Source organism: Symphalangus syndactylus, chromosome 8, assembly GCF_028878055.3.
Source record: "Symphalangus syndactylus isolate Jambi chromosome 8, NHGRI_mSymSyn1-v2.1_pri, whole genome shotgun sequence".
NCBI classification, from domain to species: Eukaryota; Metazoa; Chordata; class Mammalia; order Primates; family Hylobatidae; genus Symphalangus; species Symphalangus syndactylus.
In genome coordinates, this window is record NC_072430.2 from 29,963,851 (window position 1) to 29,990,252 (window position 26,402).

Sequence of the window (26,402 nt, forward strand, 5' to 3'; positions counted from 1 at the left end):
ATGAGTGAAAGTGTAATTTTACTCTTCACTGGATACAGCTAAGAGGGCTAAGACTCTGATATCAGTAACGATTCTGTGGCTCTTTCTTCTCTGGTCTACTAAAAATAATTAAAATAGCTGAAATTTCTTAAATGAACTGTGTGCCAGGCATTTTATATACTCTATCTGTTGTGATTTCAGAAATAACCCTAAGAAGTATATTGGACATTGAGGCTCAGAATAGATAAGGATGTTTCCCAGAGTTGCAGGAGAGGCATGCAGTGTTAGAAACCCCATCTTTGTGACTCTAAACCAATTCTCAGCTCCTCCGCCAGACAACTCATCAGATAAAACCTTTGCCTTTGCAGCAGAAAGTGAAGCACCTTAAGATTAAAGGTATGTTCAAATTCATTTTAAAATGTTAATCCCTACAATGATCCTTTACTTTAAGTAGAGAAGTATCTTATTCCTTTCTTATAGATGAAGAATTTAAGGTTCGTAGGATCAAAATGACTCATAGATGATAACGTGGCTAGTCATCTGAAGATATGGAAATTGAATCCAAATGCGTGTGTGTTGTTTTCATTTTCTTTTTCAAAAAGGCAGCCACAAATGAGATGCAGAGGAAAATATTGCATGTAAGCTCTTAATAAATACAGTAACTCCAAATTGCATATTGCCAAACTATATAAACAATCTTCCACAAATAATGCATTTTGTTTGAGGAAATTAAAACACGGTTTATTGGAAAGGGCATTCAGCTGTGCATTAATGCCTGAATTTCAGTCATGGTTTCTCACCCAAATTCTACTATAACTGAACCACTTCTGCTACTGCTTAACTAGCGCTGCAAATCCCAGTAATCAATGCCAGAGCTCCCTGCTAAGAGTTCAGCTCCGTATTTTCCATTTACTGACATGTGTTTCTCACAAATGCCTAGTGAGTTAGGTGTAACCATTCTCATTTTCTAGATAACAAAATAGAATCCTACAGAAGTTAATTGCTCAAAGTCAAAGAATGAAGCTTGTCATTAGAGACCTCACACTTTGAAATTATAGTCATGGACCTGAAGACCAGCTCAGCCACTGATCAGCAGTGTGAACTTGGAGAAGTGACTTAACCTACCAAGTCTCAGTTTAAAGATATAGGATTTGTACCAGATGGTCCCTAAGCATCCATTTAGCTCAGAGTCTAATTTTTTTCCCTCCTTAATTTAAGTAGACCCTCTTTCCCGCTTGCACTCCAATGAAACCTCCAGCAATTTAATTGCAAGTCATGCCTACCAAGATAGAGAGGTTATACGTCTAAAAGTATTTTAAGTGTTGCCAATAACAATTAAAGGCTTTGTTTGTAACTAGATGAAGTATTTATATGATTCAAAATGGGTAGGTACAACAGAAGTATATATTGACAAAAAGTTGCTTTCATACCCCAGTCCCTGTCACTCAGTTGCCTCACCAATATAACAAACCAGTAGGCTTATCCTTCCAACAGATATTTTTAGTTTTCCATTTTAATACCTTCACAACTCAGGTAAAGAACGCCTAGTTATGCTTTTAGCTCCAATGAAAGGCATAGAGATCGGTTTACGTAAATAACTATTTAGGATATTTCCATTTATGCAAATGGAAATATCCTAAATAGTTATTTATGTCTGAATGAGAGTGTCCTATACATTTCTTTAAGTAAAGAGTTGTGTGTGTCTCTCTGTGTGTGTGTGTGTGTATGTGTGTGTGTGTGTGTGTGTGTGTTTGAGACAGAGTCTTGCTCTGTTGCCCAGGCTGGAGTGCAGTGGGGAGACCTATGCCTCCCAGGTTCATGCCATTCTCCTGCCTCAGCCTCCCGAGTAGCTGGGACTACAGGCACCCGACACCACGCCCAGCTAATATTTTGTATTTTTAGTAGAGACAGGGTTTCACCGTGTTAGCCAGGATGGTCTCAATCTCCTGACCTTGTGATCTGCCCGCCTCAGCCTCCCAAAGTGCTGGGATTACAGGCGTGAGTCACCGTGCCCGGCCAGTAAAGAGTTTCAAAATTATTTCTTGATGAGTTTTCCCATTTTAAGCTCTTGCTTCCAGGATTGTAGAATAAGTTTGAAACTCCAAACTAATAGCAAAATGTACCATACAAGCTTATACTTATTTTTTAGTAACATAAAGTAATTTAGCAGAAGACCAAATATATTCCATCTATATTGGGCAAGAATAGTTGCATATAGTCTTGTGTGCATCCTTGTTTAAGAAGAGTGGCTTGAAGCTGAAGTACGTAAGAGGAGATTTATGATAGCTAAGACTGATGACAGGTGCTGAGAATAAAATTATAGAACACGTGAGTTGTGGTTTAACACAAAGGAAATCAAACCTTGCAATTATTTGGTTGAAAAACAATAAGAGATCAATTTACCCCAAAGACCAAAACCTTACTTACTTGATAGACTTAAAAGATATTTAATTTGTAAATCCCCAAAGCCTGTATTTTAATAAATTTTCAGAAGTCCTAATTGACTCAATCTTTGCAATAGTGACTATAAATTTAAACTACCTATTCAATTTGCCAAGAAAGAGAGCTTCATTTTAAAATTCTGCAATATAAATTTCCTTCAGAATTTGACATCAGATTATACTTCACTCTTTTTACAAAACACATCCATCAGCAGCAGGGTAGAGAACAGTTGTACTTATTTAGTGGTGAAGTAAATCTCTATATTGCATATCTCCTTTTGACATCAAAATTGTATCCACAACTATCCTTAACAAAATGATCTGGTTGACAGCATGTCAAAAAGACCAGATTTATGCCTCTCATGACAGCTATAACTTGGCCACAATGCATGTAATTAAGGTATCAATTTAACAACCTGTACAATAACAAAGTTGTATAAAAATGCAGGAAGCATTGAGTTATAGCAGTTATGGGTCGTCCCTCTAGTGTTGAATTTCCTCTTTGTCAAGCATTTATATTCACTGCCAATGTGTCTTTAAGAGACATGGAGTGACAGCTGTCTGCTGATCTCCCTTTCCTCTCCCTGGTCTCTTGTAAACCTTCTTCCCCTGCCATCTAAGTCTTGCTCCCCTGATGCCCAGCACTGCAATGCTCAATAGTTCACTTTGAAAATGATCTCTGTAGCCTCTTGGGTGCTTTAGAAAGAAGGTAATGTATAGTTACCAGCCACACTGAGGGTTTTATTGAAAAAGTAAGTCATTTGTTGCAGACACACAACAAAGTCAAGCCAGCCTTTCTCTAGAGGGCATCTGATTCTGAGCTGGAGTTTTTCTCTTATGAGAAGTACAGGCAGCATACCATGAAGTGAGACTAAAAGGCGAAATTGAGTAAACTATCCATGAACTGACAAGAGTTGAGATGATGAAAAGGATATTTATCAACTTTTTATAAAATAAGAAGAGACTGAGCATTGCAAATTTTTTTACATATATAAAAGTAAGAAAACATAGTAGAAAATGTAATTTTTTCACAAATATGATTTGGATATTCTGGTTTTATTCCTGGGATGCTTGTCTATCTCTTGGTTCTTCTGGGGAGTCTTTGTTTGTCCATGTGTCCTGCTTGGTGAAGGTGGTGCTTATGTCCTTGTTAGGTTTTCACTTAGTCTCTCTCTCCATTGAACTTGCCTACACAACACATGGTTAATTTAAATTATCTTTCTCCCTCACCTGATGAATTTATCTTAGGAAAGGATATACAGCTTTGTCCCATTTGTTTTGTTGCCTAAGGTGCAGCATGAATGAAATGGGATGGGGTGAAGGCAGCCAGGGAGGTCAGAGTGGAAAAATACTGTTCTATCTTTGGTTTTTCCTCTGAAAAAAATCATCTTGGTGGCAAACTGACATAAAAGAATCAGCAGCTCAGTTCTTGCAAAATTCTTTAAGCTGCTTTGGGAATTCTCAGCTAAAGAAACTCTCAAGGCTTTTAGAAATGTATTTCTAGTGAGACCTCCCCACTCCTCAAAATCTTTCCTAAAAGCAATATAGCACCAAACAAAATATGGAATTCAAGTCCTAATTGAGCCACTTTAATAAAGCACTTGACCTGAGATTTTAGCATCAGCATTGTAAAAAGGGATGGTAATTATAAAATCCACCTCTTATTCTTTTGGGGATTCAGTGAAATATGTATGTGTAGAACACTGGCAATTTTCCTCGTAATTATTATTAGTTAGTACCATCAGTTAAAAACTAATAGTATCCACTGTTGTCATAATGATAAGGATAGGACCAGTGAAGAAAATGAGGTATTTTTAAAACACTGGCTGCCTTCTATGAGCTGGTGTGGGTTCTCCATTATGCTTCACAGAAGAAAATGTTCAGTTGTACTCTTAAGAGTAAAATAATTCAGAATTATTTAGTATTTTTAAATTTCAAATATGTAAGAATGTGGGATGTTACGCTATGAGCTCTATTTATCAAGTTGATTGGGTGACCTCACTTTCATCTGGAATCACTCATACACATTAATCAACTGATCTTCCCAGTAGCACAATAACATCCTGATGTCAGAGCAGGCTGCATTTTAAATGAAGTCACCTCTGTTTATGCTGTAAAAACAACCCAAAACAGAAAGAGCATTTAGATCTCCCGGTCCTGCGACCAAAATCAATCCACCAAACTCTTTAACAGCCTTAAAAAACAAACAAACAAACATAAAACAGAACAAAACCATGCTCATTTGAAGTGTATGCAAGTGGTCTCTAAGAAAATCTCCAAAGTAACAGTGAACTGAACTGCAACTTTAGAAAGTCAAAATAAAGAGGAGTTGATGTATAACAATGATGCTAGACCTGAAGCAAAGAGGGCTTCCCTCTGAGACAGGATGGATCACACGCCAGGGCTGGGAAGCTTCCTGTTGCTTCATGGTATTGTGCAGTTGCTAAGATTGAATACTGAGAGCCCCCGTACTTGGGATCATGAATAAAACCTTGTGACACCTTTGATAAGACTGTTACCCTTGGAGCTGAACCAAGTCCATTTGGGAGGCTGCACTTCCCATCTATTTTTCAATGGCTTTATATAATTCCATCTTACTTTAAGTTACTCTGCCATTAATCATTTACCTCATTTCCTCTCATACTCTGGAAACTATAATAATAAAAACTCATCACATAATGGCTAATCCACTGTGCCAAACTAAAACAAAACAAAGCAGCCATTAACAGAGGAAAGATCTATAAAACAATTCTCACCAGCTCCCTGGATCATGATGCAGGAAAAAGAACATTGTCCTATTTTACAAGAGAAATTGCCTAGAAAACTATGGGGTCAAGGGCTGAAACTGACCTGCTTGGTGATCAATCAATAGCATAATGAATTATTGAATGGGTATCAAGATAATTACTAATGTGCCTTTTATAACTGATGGTTTAGACATGTTCCACCTCCATCTGAGGATTTTTAATTCCTATTCATCTATTTGTAGGATTTTCCTTTCATCTTGGTTGTTTGGGAACTGCTATTGATAAAGCATAAGAAGTAACTTAAGATGTCATGTGTAACCAGGTAGAGCTGAAAAAGACCTGCTGATATCAAATCCACTGTAAAAGCTGAATCATTAGCCACATGGAAATGTTCCTTCATCGTACTTCAGCTTGGGTTACTGTCTTAGTCATTTATGCTGCTATAACAAAATATCACAGACTAGGTAATTTGTAAACAATAAAAATTTACTTCTTATAGTCTGCGAGACTGGGAAGTCCAAGATCAAGATGTCCGCAGGACTAGTGTCTGGTGAGGGCTTCTCTCTGCTTCCAAGATGGCGCCTTGTTGCCAGATCCTCCACAGGGGAGATATGCTGTGTCCTCACATGGGAGGAGGGGAAGAGGGTGCTCCCCTCAACCTCCTGTGCTTGTATAAGAGCCCTCACGACTTAATCACCCCAAAGGACACACGTCTTAATATTGTTGCATTGGGGATTAAATTTCAACATTCGTTTTTGAGGGGACACCCCTCATTCAAATCCTAGCAGGTACTGAGCTCAGAGATGAATTTCAGAGGATATCAGAGGCTGAGCTTTACTCATACTCTCTTCAGCTTTGTCTTGTTTGAACTTGCAGATTCTGAAATGCTTTTTCTTAACTGATCTTAGTAATCACACATGATACTTAGGCATCTTTTATCCAAATTGTCCATGCAAATATATCATGAGGTTTAGTTAACTGCATTAGGGAGCTTCCTTAAAACAATAGATTATCACCAAATAATTGAAATAGAACAAATCAAGCTGGAATTAGGTCTGGCTCTTGCCGCGCCCCCCCCCCCCCCCACACCGACACACACACACACACACACACACACACAGACACATACACACACATATCCATAACCACAGCATTGTACATAAACACCCCTCTTGCCTCTGCTGGATGTTTCCATTGGGTGCTCACAGCTCACATCTTTATTGGATAGTGTGAGGAAGGCAGGCAAATACGGGAAATGGACATCTGCTTTGGCGTCACACTTTCTTATTTTGTCTCCAGATATGCTGTATAAGTTTGGGGATAAATTCTTACCCTCATTTGCTCTTTATCTCAGAGCCCTTAATCCCCATTTGTAAAACAGACATCCCCTCAAGGATGTCAAGATATCTATAATATCTCAGATCATCTCTTCTCCTGTCCTTTTTGCTTAATTTTTAAAAACCATACTTAGCAGGCTCTTCTGAAGTTGGCTTTCTGCAATGTGAGAGGCAGATGGTCCAAAAGGAAAGCTTATTTCTGATCTAGACACCTCTGTGCTCCTGAACCATACCAATGATTTTGGAAGGTAAGAACCAACAACAGTCAAAAGCTAAGAAAAATAAGACACATAAAACTAATCTTGAAATTCTTCTGTGGTCAGTGTGGGTCCATTGGAAAAGCTGTGCCATGAATAAACCCCAGTTAAATTTATCCAGGAGCTAAGTGAGAGCACTCACAGAGTAAACGAGATCTTGAACAAGTATACGCTATGGTTATGAACTCTCTGGCTAAAGGATGGAAGGCTTTTCTCTTTTTCCAGTTCAGTGTTAACTTCATTTCATTGGTAAGAAATAGAAACATAGTAGTCGCATCTAGTGTTTTAGACAAAAATATGATCTGAAAATTGCATGGCAAAATAGATAACAAACATACTGCCTATCTTCTTTCACTAAATGTTACACTGTGCATTTCTGAAGACAGATAAACCCAGCATGCTTATGGATTTTTTTTTCTTTAAGCTGACCTAAATGGTTTTATAAGGTCTGTCATTGCAAACCAGTATGAAAGAGAGAGAGAAAGAAATCGACCTGCTGTCACATGAGAGATGTGAAATATTAGATTGTTCCCGGAATACGGGGACCACTGAGCATGCCAACCCACTCTCAGCTAAGCTCTGATGGAGGAAAGAGTGACAGCTATTTATTAGAACAGAAAACAGGGTATGTACTTTAAAGATCAGCAACATGATGTAAATATTGACTCATCTCAATTTTTAAGCTGATGAAAGAGTGTCTGTAATGTTAAACCCTCCTTCTGCAAATCAGTCCTGTCAACACGAGATGATGGGAGGGGTGGATATTGACAAGAAATGAGAAAGGATTTACTGAAGGAGTATTTGTATCTTTTCTCATTTAAAATATATGGAGATACTTTATAAGTCTCTGTGGAGCAGTAGAAAGCCAGGCTGTCAATTCCTGGAGGAGCTGGACAGGCACCATCTCTATCTCCCAGTTAAAGAAGGACCTAAATGACCATGTTCTTCCCATAGAAAGATAACTATGCTAATGTCTTAACATTGAAATTTTCATTTAACTTACCCAGATGAAAACGTTTATTTCTCTTTTTAGCAGCTGCTGGGAATGTTCAAATTTGAGGTTTGAGGAAAGTACTGGAAACTTAGAAGTTTGCGTGTGTATCCTGCTTTTTGGAAGTCTGTCCCTTGGAACAATAATGATAATATCTTTATTCCCCATGTAGGAAGAGACTTCCACTAACACAGAGGAAATCCATTTGTTTTCTTGGATAATTTCACTGACTCATAAGGGCGTCAGGAATCAACTTACCTCGGAGTCTCTATCTTCTTATCTTTAAAAGTGCAAAACGTTTCCCTGACACCTGCCTTAAGTCATAGTTTTAATACTTGATTTAGAAGCACACACAGAGTTTAAAAGCTTCCTTTTGAAAGGGAAGTTGCTATAAGCCTTAAAGTTTCAGGCACTCAGATTCCTTTGCCGTTCCTCTGATGAATGTCATTGAGGCTCTTGGGCACATCTCAAGTGGTAGTATTTCAGGTCAGTTTTCAAGATAAACGAATGATACAATACATTCAATCAAATATGTGCACTCTCTTTTGTACAGAAGTACATAAAAGTGAAACTTAAGTTATACCCTGGAACATTTTGTGCTTCTATGCACCTGTATGTTCCAAGTATGATTCATAGTCAGTCAAATTCTGGGTCTGAAAGTAACAACCTCCCACTTTTTTTCTTTTTGGTACCTATCACACATTAGAGTCCATTCAGCTTCATAAAGAAAGGACAACATACTGAGGTAACAGTACATGGCTGCAGACTTGCTTGATGTAGTACAATATATTGGATGATTACTGAGAGATGGATGGCTCACCCTCCCGTTAGAAGGTAGAGTCAAAATATCACCAAAACAGCTTTTCTAGGTGTTTCCTTCTATCTTTTTGTGATTTGTTCAGTAAACATTCGAGAGTCAGCCCAGACTCTGAGCATACTTCTGGCAATTTAGCATTATGCAAGTATAAGGCAGCTTGTGAACTCACAGGTGAGGGGGCTGGGAAAAAGGAAATTTAAAGGGCTCAGCTGAGAGATGAGAGGAAATCCGTATGATGTTAAGGTAATAGACATATCTGTGGTTGAATCATGGCTCTGTCATATTTACATGACTTTGAGCAAGTTTTGTAACATCTTTGAGCCTTAGTTTAAATCTCATTCTCCTTCTATCTTTCTAGCTCTATCTCTATTTCTATCTTTATATTTCTATATTTCATCTCTGCCTCCCTCTGACTTGTAGCATGTGCTCATTTCCATGGTGTTATAACCCCTCACTGCAGCCGACTTCAAATTACTAACGTAGTGTCAGTGAATGTGGAGGTGGGATGAGATGTGCACAACTAGCCCATGTGAGCAGGCTCCAGCATTCCAGGAGGGGGAACCACTCCTTGCAAGGTGCAGCACATACTGAGATATCAAAGGAGATGCGGATGGATCATACCAAGGAAGAGGAAGAAGAAAATTTCAGCCTTTGCAACAATCATAAAAAACAGAAGGTGTCTAACTCTAGAAACTGTGAGAGAGCCAGCATCTCTTGTTTTTAAGTCAACGAGAAAGTTGAATGAATATCCATCCTGGGCTCAGAACTAGGCTCATAGTGATACAAAGTTGAGTCATTTACGAGAAGTTGAGTAGAGTCAAGTGAATCTGTGGGCTGTAAGCATTATTCCTGACTTTCTTAAGAATAGATACAATTAAATTTAATCACTTTCAGAAGTGCCAGGCTCCAGGCTAGATTCTGTTAATAAAAAAGTGTCCCTTCTCCCAAACGCTTTATGAGGTGTAGAATAGAGATATCTAGACGAATCAATGCTGGTATTACAGATGGGTGTGAAGATGGATCCCATCCCACAATGGGGCAGTAGAGTTTTCAGTTTACCTTGGAGAGTTCAAGGCACTCTTGAAAGAGTAAGGGCTGTGTCTTCTTTATCACAGTAAAGGCATGGAAAAATTCGGAGAAATTAGGGCCCAACCTCCCCGCAAGTATCACACCGTTTTTCTCTCCTCAGGTCTGATCACTACTAGGGGTTCTTCATGAGCATGTGATTATGAGGCAGAGACTTGGTTCTTCTCCCAGGCTCCTAGAAACATGTGCCCCTTCTGCTTGGCAATTGGCTTGAAGTAAGACACAAACAAACAAACAGCAACAACAAACCCCATGGAAAGATAGATAATCAGTTTTTAAACATTTTTCAGTTACAATTTTTAATATTTATTGTGTTGGGGTATCTGTTCCCACTCACTAGGCTATGGATCTTGGGGGAGCAAGATCTTCTCTCTTGTTCCTCAAACAACTGGCAGAGTGCCTGTGTGCAATAGGGTTTTTATAAATATGTGTTGAATAATTTCATTTATTCAATTAAATAAATTTTTACCAACTTAATTTTGCACAAGAAGTAACCTAAACATAATTTTTTGGTACTTAGCAACAACTTTACAACCAAAGAGTTCAAATAACTGTAAGTATTCCAACTAGTTTTGCCCACGACATCACAGGTGGTTGTTGCTATAAAGCACCTGCAAGACAAAATTGAAGTAACAGGAGTTCTAGATTCAAACTTTTTCCGTCTACACATGATTTCAAGGTCCTTAAGTCATACATATAATTAAGTCTTTAGGTTTTCTTTTTCCCAAACAGGTTGACATTTTATTTTCCTCTTTGAGCCAAGATACTACTCTGGTAAAAAAAATAAAAAAAAAAGTGGTTGAGGGGGATACAGAAAGAAAGTTTAAAATCCTCCCCCTTACACTGAATTTTCCATATACATGTGTGAATGATTAAAGACACTGATTTTTTTTCTTCTCACAAAGAGACGGCCTTAAAATGCTATTAACTAAAATCTATATAGGTACATGACTAGTCAATAAAGGGTAGATTTGCCAGCAACAAACAGAAAAGCCCACATTGAGCATAAAACCAGTGAAACAGACCAGAATACGAACATGGAGATCACACTCTTAAGTTAGAAAATGTTTATATTTATTTATACCTCAACATTTTTAAATTCAGAAAAATCACCTTTCTCTAATTTAAATGATTCATAGAAGGCTGTTATCTTACAGGGTTACTGATAGGATCTTGATTGTCAGCATTTCTCAGGTCCAAATGCTATTTCTCAGGTCCACATAGGTATTCCTGCAATCATTACACCAAATTAATTGTTTGGCCACTCAACAGTCATCTATATTAACTCTCTCCTATAGTAATCTCGATTTTATTAGCAGGTATCTGCTATGTTCTCTTGTAGACAAAAGTTGTGTCTTAAAAAAAGGCATACACTTTGGATTTGGAAAACTCAGTATTTCTGGAAGAAGAAGTAGGGCAAATTTCCATACATCACTCAGGCTTAGCTTTCTCTGAGACAACACATGCTCTTGAGGTAGTTACGAAGATAAATCAAATGCAGTGATTTTAAAATTATGCTGGATAGAGTCTTAAGGATTCCCGAGAAAGGGGGGTCTTTCAGATCTCTTGTAGACTATGGAGGCTATGTGTTACTATGCCCTTGCCTCAAATGTCTCACCTCCACCATAATATCTCTAGCTTAATTTGTTATATTAATAAAATAGATGGGCCTTCTTTTTGCATTGTATTTTGTTTATAGCAAGATTCTGCTCTTAACACTATTTTTGAATATCATTAAACCGAGGTGTACAAAACATTGTATAAAAAGTAAAGGACTGTTATCATACTGTTATTTTTAATTGGGCTGTGAGGCTAGGTTCTGTTATTAGCAAGACATAATAAATTTTAAGCAAAAAGATTTATAAGTGTAAGAGTGTTTAGTTTCTTTTGACCAGGATGCCTGAATTTTCTAGTTCACACTGTTTTTTTAGTCCCCAGCCATGTGGCTCAGTACTAATTGTTGTGCTTTGATCAAATGTGATTTATGCATGTGTATGTTTCAACACTGATTTTTAAAGACTGATTAACAACATACAGAGGCCGGCTGATCAGCCAGTAAGAGCATTGCCTCTGCTTACATAACTGTGATCTTAAATACACACTTTAAGAAAAATAAACCTTGAAGCCAACAGTGCATTACAAGAGTAATTCTCAATATTCAGTGTAATATAAAACTCAGCACATCTATTCATTGTCAAATTGGGACTTTATGTTTAGTTTTGCTGATGCTGTTCATAGGTTGTACCTACATATTTTACAGTTTAAATACAACACTGCGATATCCCAAGGGTCTCAGATCTTATTTGCTTTGGAACAGTGGAAAACGCTATTTGGACACATCAATATTGACCTTGGATTCTCTGGAGGATTTTTGCCTGGATTCTGAGCATTCAAAGACTAATATCATCAGTAACAAGTTATTTACTGAAAACAGGAGCTAGTTTTAATAAGAGAGAAGCATCAAATAGACTTAATGTTTTAAATGGAAAGTTTGACAATTCAGATGAACAAAAGAACCATTCTGTGGAGCACCCTGGCTTTTGAACATGTCTTCATTTCCATATGAGGTAGATCACACTGGGACTGCAGGCATCCTTTGATGCAAAGTGTTTGATATTACATGTATATAATTAGCGTAGACACAGCATTAAGTACTTTGGCAGTTTACAGCTTGTTTCAGTCTCATCTTTCATTTCCTTAAATATAATCAGGGAAGATAGTTACCTCAACCAAAACAGATTGAAAGAGACATCAAACAGATGTCACTTAACTCTTATAGAAGAACATGGGATTGGAGAAACATTACATAGATGTTTTAATTCAACAGCTGAACACCAGGCAAAAATTCAGCCCTTAGATTGCTAAGATTTCATTTTGCAAAGAAAAAGGGCTGCCAGGACCAAGGAGGGGGGAACAGTCGCTCTCATTTTGAACTAGGATAAACACTTCTTGGTGAGACCAATGTACTACCTTCATAATTTTCATGTGTTTAAATCATGTTGCTATGTTTTACAGGGGAATTTTGTTAAATTGAAAACAACACAGTGGTCCTCCCTTATTTATAGTCTGCTTTCTAAGGTTCCTGTTATCTGCATTCAGTGGAGATCCGTAAATATCACATCACTACTCTTGTGTTTTGGGGCCATTATTAAGTAAAACAAGCACCGTGGTACTGCAAAAGTTTATCTGATCACCAAGATCGCTGAGAGACTAAGGACAATCCAGGCAGGATGGAGCAGGACGGCATGAGATTTCATCATGCTGCTCAGAATGGCACACTTTCTAAAACTGAGGAGTTGTTTGTTTTTGACACTTTTCACTTTCATCACAATGCTTACATCATTCACCTCACTTTGTCTCCTCATATAGGCATTGCATCATCTCACATCAGCAAAAGAAGAAGGCTGAGTACAGTGTAACCCATTTTGAGAGAGAGAACCACATTCACATAAGGTTTATTTCAGTGTATCATTACAATTGTTCTATTTTATGATTATTGTTGCTAACCTCCTACTTTGCCTAATTTATAAATTAAACTTAATCATAGGTATGTGTGTATAGGAAAAAAATATGGTATTACATAGAGTTTGGTATTATAGTATCTGAGGTTTCAGGTATCCACTGGGGCTCTTGGAATGTATTCCCTGTGGATAAGAGTGAACTACTGTAACCAATAGCTTGGCTTCAAAATGCATTTTGAAATTTTTCTTTTTCCTTTCTTACTTTTAGCCTTGGAACACAGTTTAAAGCTTCATTTCCCTACCTTTCCAATAGACACTCCCTTGCACTGCTGGCTTATCTAATTATGTGTTTGCTTAGAAATTTCAGGGACTAATATCGAGATGAACCAGGCATGGAGACCAAGCTGCAGAATCCCAGAAATGACCTCCAGGTTGTTAGTCTACAGCCCAGCCATCGTCAAGATAACATTAGACTGCGTTCCAGGTGGACCATGACTCAAGATAGCCACCAGACCGACGCACGGAGACCTAGCACCCAGCACCACTCCTGCATGCCTCCCACTCTAAGTTCCGCTTTATAAACACCTCTCCCCAGCCTAAAGTTTGAAATTGTCTTTTAAGGGCATGAGCTTGGCCATTCCCAAATCTTGGCATTTGAATAAAGTAGCTTTCTGTTCATCACACCCCGCTTCTCATGTTTTCAGCCTCTGAGTGAAGCAGCCAGACTTGCGTGTGGTGACGCTACTGTATGACTACATCAAACAGAAATAGAGACCAAAGAAGAGAATGAGGAGAGTAAAGTTAGCAGAAGTGGAAAAAGAAAAGACAGCTCTGGGGCCGGGCGCAGTGGCTCATGCCTGTAATCCCAGCACTTTGGGAGGCCAAGGTGGGTGGATCATGAGGTCAGGAGATCGAGACCATCCTGGCCAAAATGGTGAAACCTCGTCTCTACTAAAAATACAAAAAAAATTAACCAGGTGCAGTGGCGGGCACCTGTAGTCCCAGCTACTCGGGAGGCTGAGGCAGGAGAATGGAATGAACCCAGGAGGCGGAGATTGCAGTGAGCCAAGATCGCGCCACTGCACTCCAGCCTGGGCGACAGAGCAAGACTCCGTCTCAAAAAAAAAAAAAAGGAAAAGAAAAGACAGCTCTGGAAATCACAGAGCAAGGTATGAATAACCAGAGTTTTGGGAGAAGAGTGGCAGCCTTCATAAATCCAATTCCATATTTACTTGGATGTAATTTGAGGAACAAAAAGAGCCATAGAAAACATTCTCATTTTCTGTTACCCTGACAAGTAAAAATAAGAAACCAAATACACATACAGTGTGTACCACAGATTATAGTCTTATATCCTTACAAAAACATTTAAGAATTAAAAAGGTGATGATTCTCATTTTCCTAATTGTAACAACAGAAAGACTGAGGTCTAACAAGTAACTTTCTCTACGGAAGCTATGTACCAATACAAACCAGAGCCAAGCACTCCAAATCCTGCATTCTTTTCACATCTTATACCAAGTTGCCTGCTGGTGTTCTGATGCCCAAGCCTGTCCTTTCTCCTCTTAGATGAATCACATTCAATCACAGTGTAAACAGTGTAGAACAATATTTTGGCAATCTGCTGTAGAAATCATAATCAGAGAAAATATTAATAACCCTGGCAGGGACTGAGTATATTCATACACTCCACCTATAACCTGAGAAAAACAGTCTCCTTTCCATGAGTATTACATGCTTTGTGAAGCAGCACATCAACAATATATCACCTTTATTGTCAACTTCACAGTAAAATGTGGTGGCATATTATAAATGGTGTGAGACATTAGTTGGGGAGCCAGATGACAGCTTTCTTAGGTACTAGACAAAGGTCTAATGGATGGTCATTTTCCAGAATTGTATAGCTTTGTTTCACCTTGCATAAATATTGATTACACAGTATACATGTTCTCCTACTGATTAGATGGACTGGGTCTCAGAAATTTTCTATAGACTAGGGAAATGCTTTTTGAAGTGAGTTTTACTTGCTTCTTTATTACCTAATAAGAAATCCCTTCTATCTTCAATAGGTCCAATAAAATTATTGCCAAAACCCAAAATTTGGAAGGACTTTTCTTTTCTTTTTTTTTTTTTTTTGAGATGGAGTCTCACTCTGTCGCCAGGCAGAGTTCAGTGGCGTAATCTCAGTTCACTGCAGCCTCTACCTCCTGGGTTCAAGTGATTCTCCTGCCTCAGCCTCCTGAGTAGTGGGGACTACAGGTATGCACCACCATGCCCAACTAACTTTTGTATTTTTAGTAGAGATGGGGTTTCACCATGTTGGCCAGGATGGTCTTGATCTCTTAACCTCATGATCCACCTGCCTCAGCCTCCTAAAATGCTGGGATTACAGGCTTGAGCCACTGCACCCGGCCAGAAGGGCTCTTCTTAATCCTATCTTCTTACTAACATGACATAATCAGATTCTAATATACTATGTATCAACAACTATTTTCATTTCCATTTCATATTTAGAAACCTAAGCCACTGATGAATTATAGTTGGTTTTGCTAGATATATGTCCCTAATATTTTCACACCAAGTACATGTCAAAAAAGACAGAGTAAGCTTATAGTTAATTGACTAACTGGAGGGCTTTTTTGGCACAATAATTGCTATATCTATTTATGTTAAGAGTTTTAAAACTCTAAGAAGAAAATATTTCAATTATTAAATATTATCTCTCCTTCTGCAAGAAAATTTTTTTCTTTAATCGATTTTCTTAAGGTTTTGGTAATAATATCTCTATCCTCTCTCATTCACACAATAGCTTCCTTCCAATCTTCATGAAATTACCTGTAATTTATGTATCACTCAGGAGCACTGCAACTCACATTATCTATGGTTCTATTCTCACATGAAAATTGAAATATTGTGTGATACAATTAGAAAGAATATGAAATAACTTCAGTCTTTTAACTCAAGTGCAACTCTTCACTTTGAACTTAGTGAAAGGATTCTCTTTGTTTTGGCTTTGGAAATAACTCATTTTGCAGAAAAACAAACAAACAAAAAGCCTAACATTGTCTTGCCTACTGCCCATAACTCACCTTAATCCTTAGTTCATAAATCAGGGTTTTCGCCTTTCTCAGCTTCTGAAAACAAATCCAAACCTTCATAAATGCATTTTCTATTGATCCGGTGGTTGTGAAAACCTTTACATTTTCAATAGGGTCTACCATTCATGCCTATCTCCCAAGATAAATCACAATTTCAAACTGAGATGAGCTAAACTGGTTCAAACACATTTTGAAATGAGATCTCCCTCCATGGAAAACAGTTTGGCTTTGAAGGGAAGATCCGTCTTGAAAAAAAGTTCTATGTTTTCCCAAGATCACCAAGTGAGATTTTGCCATGTTCATTTTCTTAGATGCACTTGGTTAGGATACAAAAAATGTCAATCTGTTAAAATTGGAGTGAGCTCATAGAAAGTCAAAAGTTCACCGGATGAGGCAAGAGCAGGAGGAGAGTTTTGCCTGGCAGGAGCAAAGTGATGGCATTGCTGAGTGACAAACTGCCTGATTAGAAGAGATTGCAGAAAGGACAGGTGAAAGGGTTTTGGATTTAAGCTGAGCAACAACAGGCAAGACAGCAACTGTCGTTTCTTTATGTGAGAAATGATGTCATGAAGAGCCATGCCCTGAAGTTTTGTACCAGAAGCTAGTGAAAGATGGGTTGGGATTGGGATAGTGAATGATTCCTATAGGGCTATTGAGTTCTGGGTTGAGAATAAAACAGAAAGCAGTGGTAGCAGGATCATGTAAAGCACAATTTGATTCATCTGCTGATATGTCTCTTTTTGACAGAAAAAAAAGCAAATAGTAACACTGACCTTCAGCCATCAGCCATTTCCTTAAAGTTGCATATTTAATTACGTAACACAGTGGTTAAGAACATAGGTTCTGAATCAGATTGCCTGGCTTTAAATTCTGGCCCCAGCATTTACTATGTTATCACTTTGAGCAATTTTGTTTACACTTACCTGTCTCAGTCTCCTTTCTGTAAAATGTACCTACCTCATTATTAGGATAATGTATTAGTCTGTTTTCACACTGCTATAAGATCTGCCCAAGATTGGGTGATTTATAAGAGAAGGAGGTTTAATTGACTCACAGTTCAGCATGGCGGGGGATACCTCAGGAAACTTACAATCACAGTGGAAGGCAAAGGGGAAGCAAGGCACCTTCCTCACATGGCACTAGGAAGGAGAAAAGCGCAAGAGAGAGCAGGGAAAACTACCTTATAAAACCACCAGATTCTGTGAGAATTCACTCCCTATCACGAGAACAGCATGGGGGAAGCTTTCCCTGTGATTCAAATACCTCCACCTGGTCTCTCCCTTGCCACACAGGGATTACGGGGATTATAATTCAAGTTGAGATTTTGGGTGGGGACACAGCCAAACCATAGCAGAACACTAACATGAGGTAACCCATGTGAAGTATATAACATGGTGTCTAGCACCTAGGAACTATTTTTTAAGTATTAACAATTATCATTATCTTAAAATTCATGTGAAATTTTCATTTACTTGATTATATAACTCTATTTGCTTTGATATAACAATAAATATGTAAATTATTTACTACTCAATGAAACTGTTCAGGAAATAGCCTGATGGTTACAATGTGGCTTTCTTTATGTATCTCTGTCATGACCCAGCCATCCTTGGTGGCTTTGTATTCCAGTGTTAGGAGCACAAGAGTATGCAAGAATGCTAGTAGTCTCTTATTTTTGTCTGCTGGGACTGTTGGAAAAAGAAGCCTAAGAACTCCATTTATTTGAGGGGGGAGTTCCTTGAGGATCATTCACTAGCTTGGTCATTTTTATGCACTTGTCAAGTAAGAACCGACCATCAACTTGCCAGGTGAGTTGGAATTGGACCCCACCAGCTAAAATTGGTGTCCAGCAATAGAAATGGATCTGTAATTAAACCCTTTCTTTGAGGTACCTCTGGGCCATGAACAAAGGAAAATCATCCCCATAACATTTTCAGGGTCATTCTTTATCCTACAAAAGGAAAATATCAAGCATCTGAAGGATGGATATGAAAGTCAAAGAATTTTCTTCCCCATCCCCCGCCCCCAACGAACTCTCAAAGGAACTAAAACTTACTCAAAGAACTCCATGACAGAAGGAATAGCGACTGTCTTGCACTGGATATATCTCTGATACCCAACAGAGTCCCTGACACACATTAGGTGTTCGCAACACAATTTGTTGAATGAATGATTGCATAAACATATTCTTGGCTTGGCAGATAAATTAGGAAGCTGAGATTAGTTTTATTGTCAATAGATAATTTGAAGGAAGACAACATAAGAAATAGCATGGGCTGGGCATGGTGGCTCATGCCTGTAATCCCGGCACTTTGGGAGGCCCAGGCAGGCAGATCACGAGATGAGGAGATTAAGACCATCCAGGCTAATGTGGTGAAACCCTGTCTCTACTAAAAATACAAAAAATTAGCCGGGTGTGGTGGCACACGCCTGTAGTTCCTGCCACTCAGGAGGCTGAGGCAGGAGAATCGCTTGAACCCAGGAGGCAGAAGTTGCGGTGAGCTGGGATCACGCCACTGCACTCCAGCATGGACTACAGAGTGAGATTCCATCTCAAAAAAAAAAAAAAAAAAAAAAAAAAAAAAAAAAAAAGAAGAGAGAGAGAGAAATATACAACATGAGTTAAAAACAGTGTATTAGACGTATTTCAAGTCATTTATCTTGTATGGTTCAGGATATGACCAACTGCGAAGAATTCAGATTGACTGTATTTATGCCTGAGGAGGCAGTATATGGTCTGAAGAGCTTTCTGTAAATGAAATCTCATGTTTTTCCACATGGTAGAAGGATATATGCCAAGAGTTTTGTAAAGTAACCAAATTTACTTCTTTCTACTCTAACATAAACCATATCAACAGAGAATCTGAAAAGTTCATTGAGGACAGGCCAATTCTCCCCTCTGACTATGACCTGCCCTCTGCCAAAGATTGGAAATGCACATTGTAACAGAAACTCTGTCGAAATTAAAACCTTTTGGAGAATATGCTTGAGAAAATTACATTGGGTATTAATGACAAAACTAGAATCAAACAATGGATATTTTAAATTGGAGCAGCAAAACTATTCACACACACACACACACACACACACACACACACACACACACACAGAATTCTGAAATAGTATTTTTTGGGGGGTAGCATTCATTGCCCGGTTCTGTAAACTTTAACTGTTATTAGAAGTAAAATGAATTCTTTCAGCTAAAAGTTATCTATTGAAGCAATCTATGTAGGAAATACCAAGCCATCTAATCAACTATCATTTTGTCAAGTTCCTGACCATCTTTTAATTTACATTCATTATTATGCCTGGTGTAACCTAAACTTTCAAATTCTGGGGTTTTTTATAGGCAAAAGCTATGTCTCTCTTAACTTCTTTCTATTCACCTATGGCCTTTGGGAGATAATCTACATCTTTGCATGTAAATGTGCTACAAGTGACAAAATAACAATCTAAAATAAAATATGTCAACAATTTGAGACTCATAAATCCTCTCTAAACATAAAAATTTAATGTTTTGAACTTTAAAAACAATTTGTCTTTTCATAGCTAAAACCACTTGAAACTATTGAAAATAGTCTGAACAGTTAAATTACATAGAAGGAGATTCAGACATTAAATATTCTCTTTATTTTTCATTTTTTGTCTTTAATAAAAGACAAAAGCTACCTTCGAAAATTTACACAAAAGTAAACTCCTCAAGCCTAACCAGTCAGCAAGATTTCCTTTAGCCAGAGACAGGAAGTGTTTTGAAATGTCCCATTATGATGATAGATTTGTTTACTTAATTTAATACATTTAATAGATTTTGTTTCATACAAATGAGGCTACTTTATTAAATATAAACATTTTATCTTCTTGGTAAACTTTTCTCAGTTACTGTTATGTCAAGTAGACAGATCTGTAAAGACACAGAGATTCGAACAACACAACTAATAGTCAGAGTCAAATGAACCCATACATTTTTCTTTCAATTCTTCAAAGAAAAATTAGAATAGACATTCTTTTCAATCATTATGGTAGATTTTACTATTGTCCTCATCTTTAAAAGTATTATTATTCCCATTTGTGTCATGCCTCCAGGTACATTGGTTATATGCCCCTGCCCCAGTGTCACACTTGGTCAAATGACTTGCTTTGTCCAAGAGAATGTGAACAATCCAGGCACCAATAAATAACTATAATTTGCTTATGTGGTTTAGTTTAGCCTTAGGAGTTTCAGCTGTTTATCATGAGGACAGCATGTCCCAGATAGATGCTGATCCTTCGCCATAGGGTGAATGGGAAGAAATGGGGAGCTCACCTGAGCCCAGCTGAGTTGAACACAACTGGAGCTGATGCCCAGCCTTTCTACCGTGAGTTAAATAAAAGTTTTGTTGTTCCAAACCATGAAAAACTGGAATATTTGTTTTTATAGTAAAAGATGATGACTGATACAAGCACGTTGAAGATGTGCTTACATTGCTAAGTGCTAGGATACAAATTGATTCTTATCAACTTTTAAAGAATGAACATCATACAGAATTTTTTTTCTTTTTTTCTTTTTCTTTTTTCTTTGAGACGATGTCTTGCTCTGTTGCCCAGGCTGGAGTGCGATGGCACGCAATCTCGGCTCACTGCAACCTCTATCTCTTGGGTTCAAGCAATTCTCCTGTCTCAGCCTCCCGAGTAGCTGGGATTACAGTGCCCGCCACCACGCCTGGCTAATTTTTGTATTTTTAGTAGAGATGGGGTTTCACCATGTTGGCCAGACTGGTCTTGAACTCCTGACCTCAAGTGATCTGCCCGCCTCAGCCTCCCAAAGTGCTGGGATTACAGGTGTGAGCCACTCGCCCAGCCAACATCATACAGAAAATTTTCTCTAAACATATTGTAGATAATTTAAACAAAAGTATAAAACATATATACTCGGAAGTTGGAAATAAAACTTATATGTTTCATGGCTCCAAGAAGAAATCAATAAATTTTTTAAATATGCAGGAATGAATGATAGGGTAACATTATATATCAAAATTGAGGAACACAGATAAAGGAATAATCTGAGGGCAATTTCTAGTCTTAAATATATATATTGGAAAATAAGGAGGGTGAAAAACAAATGAATCAATTGTCCAGTTTAAGAAGTTAAGAACAGCAGAATAACTGGAGTACAAAGGTGAAAATAAAAAGGAAAGCAAAAATCAATACAGAGGCAAAAAGAACCCACAGTCACAAAAGCTGATTCTGTTAAATACCTAGTAAAAGAGACAACCTCTGGTAAAATAGACGTCCTTTCAACTAAAAGGAAACAGTAGACAAAAAACCCAGCACCATGAATAAAAAGGGCTATCATAACAGGTACTACAGATTCTTTTAAAGGCAAGAAAGAATCCTGTCAAATTTACTTCCAAAAAAATTAAAAGCTTATCTTACTAAAACAAACTCAAGAAAAAAGAGAAGTTACAAATAGTTTAGACATTAGAGGGGTCATTTAAAAATTATTCCATTCAGCTTAGACAGATTAATAAGTGAGTTTGCTTAAATAGTAGAATGTGTTAAACATAAAAAATTCTTTTCAGAGAAGACAAAAACACAGAATGTTTTCTAGCTCATTTCATTTGAGTATTATATTTAGCATATTTTTATACCCAAAATTTGTGAGGTATAGCAGAAGAATGGAAAGTTTAAATTCCCATTTCCTCACATTTTAGTTTGAGAAAAAAAAAACTAAAAATATAAGAAGCCCAAACTCAACAGAGAATAAATATAAGATTTGACTTATCTTAGTAACACAAAGATATTTTAATATTTAGACATCTTTACATCTGCATGGATATAAGCCTAATATACGAGAGTCAATCACATATTCACACGACAGCCAAAAAGTTAAAGAATACACTTTGTAAAAATAGATCAGTTTTAACATTTACAAAAGTATAAAGTTTTTGGTTAAATATCTGTAATGAAACTGTTAAAGAAATGCAGAAATTATAAAATTGCATCAGAAGTCAGCTCAACGATGGAAATAAACGGAGATAGCTCATTTTCATGGAAAGAAAGAATTGAGATCATAAAGATATCTGTTCCCATCACTTTGTTCTGAAGACTTAATAAAATCCATATGGATATCAGGACAGTTTATTGTTTATTTATTTATTTAAGTACAAATTCATTATACCAAACAATATATTTTATTTATAAATGCTTGACACACACCAAAAGTGAAATATGAATGATATATTTTACAACATCTCAAGTAACAAATATCTAAAAATAAATATATATAAGATTTCTATATATGAAATTCAATCTTTATAAAGAGATTTAAATACCACTACACAGATGACTATAAAACATCCTGGGAATAACTAATAATGAAAAGACACCATTTTCATAGATTGAAAGAATCCACAACGTAGAGATACAGATTTCCCTCTGATTGTTCATAGTTTTAAAGCAATTGTAATCAAAACCTGTCATTCACATATGTGTGTATGTATGTGTATGTGTAAATTGAAAAGATTATTTAAAATATGATATAGAAATGCAGAGATCTAAAAATAGATGATATGCTCTAGGAGCTTTAAAATATGGTATGAGAACTTATAATGTTTGTATAAAAAATAGTATAATGTTGACCAAGTATAAATAGTACAAAAAATATGCTATAAGAAAAAAACAGAACCATATCCACATTGACACTGAATTTGAGAGAAAGGTGCAATTTCAGAGTAATGGGCAGAAAGTCTTTTCAATAAACAAATGGAAACAGTTTGATATCCAGAGTTGTAGGGGAGAGGGGTTGGGGAAGAATCTTGGCCCTGACCTTACACCATATGCCAAAATAGCAATTTCACATGGTGTATATACTTAACTATAAAAGAGTACCAAATATATAATACATAAGCCATGAGCAACTTTTAGAATATAAGGCAGAAAAATTCTTTTATGCTTCGAGGTAGGAAAAGATTTTGCAAACAGTATACAAAATGCACCAATCACAAAGGAAAATATCAAGAAATTTGATTACATTTATATTTAGAATTTCCATTCTTGGGAAATATATACATATGTATTTGTATATATAGACACACACAGAACAAGAGGGAGAGAGAGAGAGAGAGAGGGGTGCTACCATTAAGAGTGTGAAAAGGCAAACCACACAGTTAGAGAAAATATGTACAACAAATATAACCAACAAAAGATTCAACAAAAGATTATGTAGAATATAAAGGAATCCAACAATTCAATGAGAAAAAGAGACTTAAAAAGGGAAAAATGGGCAATTACAAAGGAAAAATATGTTTAGCCCTAAAACATATGGAAATGGACTCAATATTATTAGTAATCAAATAAATACAATTTTAAATTGTGATATACCACTACCCATCCATCAGAATGGCCAAAAACATTAATAAATTAAAACAAAAACTCACTCAAAACAAAAACTCAGTAGATGTGGATGAAAACATAGAAGAATAAGAACTTGTATATATTTCTTATGTATGTTCAAATTCACTCGTTCATGTCAGCATTTTCTATTAAATTTTAATTTGTGCATCCTTTATGACTCATAAATTTTAGTCTCAGTATTACTCTAGAGAAATGTATGCATATTTGCAGCAATTCATGGAGATGCTATTCTTAATAGCTCCAAACTGAAAATACCTAAATTTCTATCAGATAAATTAATTGTGGTATACATTCATACAGTAGAATATTATATAGAAATAAAAATGAACGAACTATACATAAATGTTACAACATGAAGGTATCTTAAAAGCTTAATGTTGTTCAAAAGAAGCCAGATACAAAATAATACTATATTTTTCTATTAATAAAATATTCTAAAGCAGTAAAATTATACTATATTACTAATGCACACTTATAAAGCATGGCAGGGTAGTGATTATCAATAAAAGTAACAAATTGATTACATTCAGAAAGAAGAAAGAGATTGTAATTGAAAAGAGGCATTTGGAAAACTTCTGTGAAGGAAGCTTTGTTCTATTTCTTGGTGTTTACATTATAATATTTTATGCAGCTGCACATTTATATTTTATGCACATCTCTGTATGTTCTATTTCACAGTAAAATAGTGTTTTCAAAAGTGTGTATAGACTTGTGAATTGGCTAGATGGTCCAATATATTTTTGAAAGAGTATACTCAGGAGGGGCCTATAGAAAGACTTATAAAAAGTACAACTAATTAAGACAGTGTTATGTGTATGCAGAGATCACACGGCCTTAATGAGTGTGTGACCAGTGGAACAGAATAGACAGCTCAGAAGCAGGCTTCGATGAGAATTGTGTATAGAAACGAGGTAGCATTGCAAATTACTGATGAAAGAATGTATTGTTCAATAAATGTAGATAAAATATGTATTATGCCTAAGTTAAAAATTAGATCTCTAGCTAAAACCATGTATGTAACTAAGCTACAGATGAATTTAAGCATTTAAATACCAAAAGAAAAAAATTTAAACTTGTAAAAAAATAAAAGAATATCTTTCTCAACTCAAGATATGAAAGGATTTCTTAAGCAAACACAGGAAGTCCTGATCATGACTACAAAGACTAATACTTTTGTCTATATTAATATCAGAAAGTTCTGTTCATCAAAATAACATCTTTAAAATATGAAAATGAAACCTGAAAACTAGGAGAAAATATGTACACCACATTTAACCAACAAAGAATTTCAAACAAGCATATATAAAGAATATCTATATATCATTAAGAGAAAATTCAACAGAAGTAGACTTGAACATATATATAATAGCCATATGAGTAAATGTCAATCTCACTACTAACAAGAAAAATGCAAATTAGGAACATAATGAGAAATTATTCTACAATTACTTCATTGGAAAAAGCCGAGAAGTCTGACAACACCCGTTGTCAATCAAAGTACTATTTTATACAATGCTGGTAGAAGTGGAAATCAGTAAAACCACTTCAGAAAACAATTTAGCATTGTTTTATTAAGTGGGATATTCACATAACCTATGACTCACTAAACCCAGAGCTAGGTATACATGCAAGATAAATTTTATGTTATGTGCCAGAAGATATTTCCAAGAATATTAATTGTATTTCTATTTATAATAGGTAATAAATAACGAAATAACTTTCAATGGGAAAACTGATTCAAAAAATGGTGGCCACAATGGAATATTATAAAGCAGTGAAAAGATAGGTCCTAGTAGCATAATTTGGAACAATTTGACATTAAAAAAACAAATTAAAGAAAAACAAACTTTATTATTTTAATAACTTTACTCATTTTAGTTATATAGTAGTCCTTCCTTATCCAAAGGGAATACACTCTAGGATCCCCAGTGGATGCCTGAAAACTCAGTTGATACCAAACTCCCTATATTTTATGTTTTTTCCTATATGAACTTATATGGTAATGATCTATTTAATTTATAAATTAGGCATAGTAAGAGATTAACAATAATAACTGGCCTGGCATGGTGGCTCATGCCTGTAATCCCAGCACTTTGGGAGGCTGAAGCGGGTGGATCACCTGAGGTCAGGAGCTTGAGGCCAGCCTGGTCAACATGGCAAAACCCCACCTCTACTAAAAATACAAAAATTAGCTGGGCGTTGTGGTGGACGCCTGTAATCCCAGGTACTGGGGAGGCTGAGGCAGGAGAATTGCTTGAACCTGGGAACCCAGGAGGCAGAGGTTGCAGTGAGCTGAGATAGTGCCACTGCACTCCAGCCTGGGCAACAAGAGCTAAACTCCATCTCAAACAAACGAACAAACAAACAAAACACAATGATAACTAATAATAAAATAGGTAATTATAACAAAATACTGTAATAAAAGTTATGTGAATGTGGTCTCTCTCTCTCAGTATCTCCTTTATACTGTGGTCACTTATTTTCAAAGGTGATCATGGGTAACTGAAACCCCTAGTAAGAGGGCACTACTGTATATGCATGCATTCACATGTATTGTAAAATGGACAGTAGAGTAATATATCTGTATATATAAGCATTGAAGGGGTAGCCTGCCCCTCCACACGCCTGGCGCTCATCATATGGAGGACCCGCGCTGGCACTGGTCTCTGAGTTCCCTCAGTATTTATTGATCACTATCTCTACCATCTCGGAGAGGGGGATGTGGCAGGACAATAGGGTAATAGTGGGGAGAGGGTCAGCAGGAAAACATGTGAACAAATGTCTCTGTGTCGTAAA

The 26,402-nt window shown here is 36.7% G+C and overlaps 1 long non-coding RNA gene across 1 annotated transcript; it reads left to right on the forward strand.

Annotated features, from left to right (window-relative positions):
- Positions 1–249: 249 nt before the first annotated feature.
- On the forward strand, positions 250–13,799 carry LOC129488888 (uncharacterized). The gene is made up of 2 exons (XR_008659739.2): positions 250–375; positions 13,475–13,799. It is a non-coding gene; the product is annotated as an uncharacterized lncRNA (long non-coding RNA).
- The last annotated feature ends 12,603 nt before the right edge of the window (positions 13,800–26,402 follow it).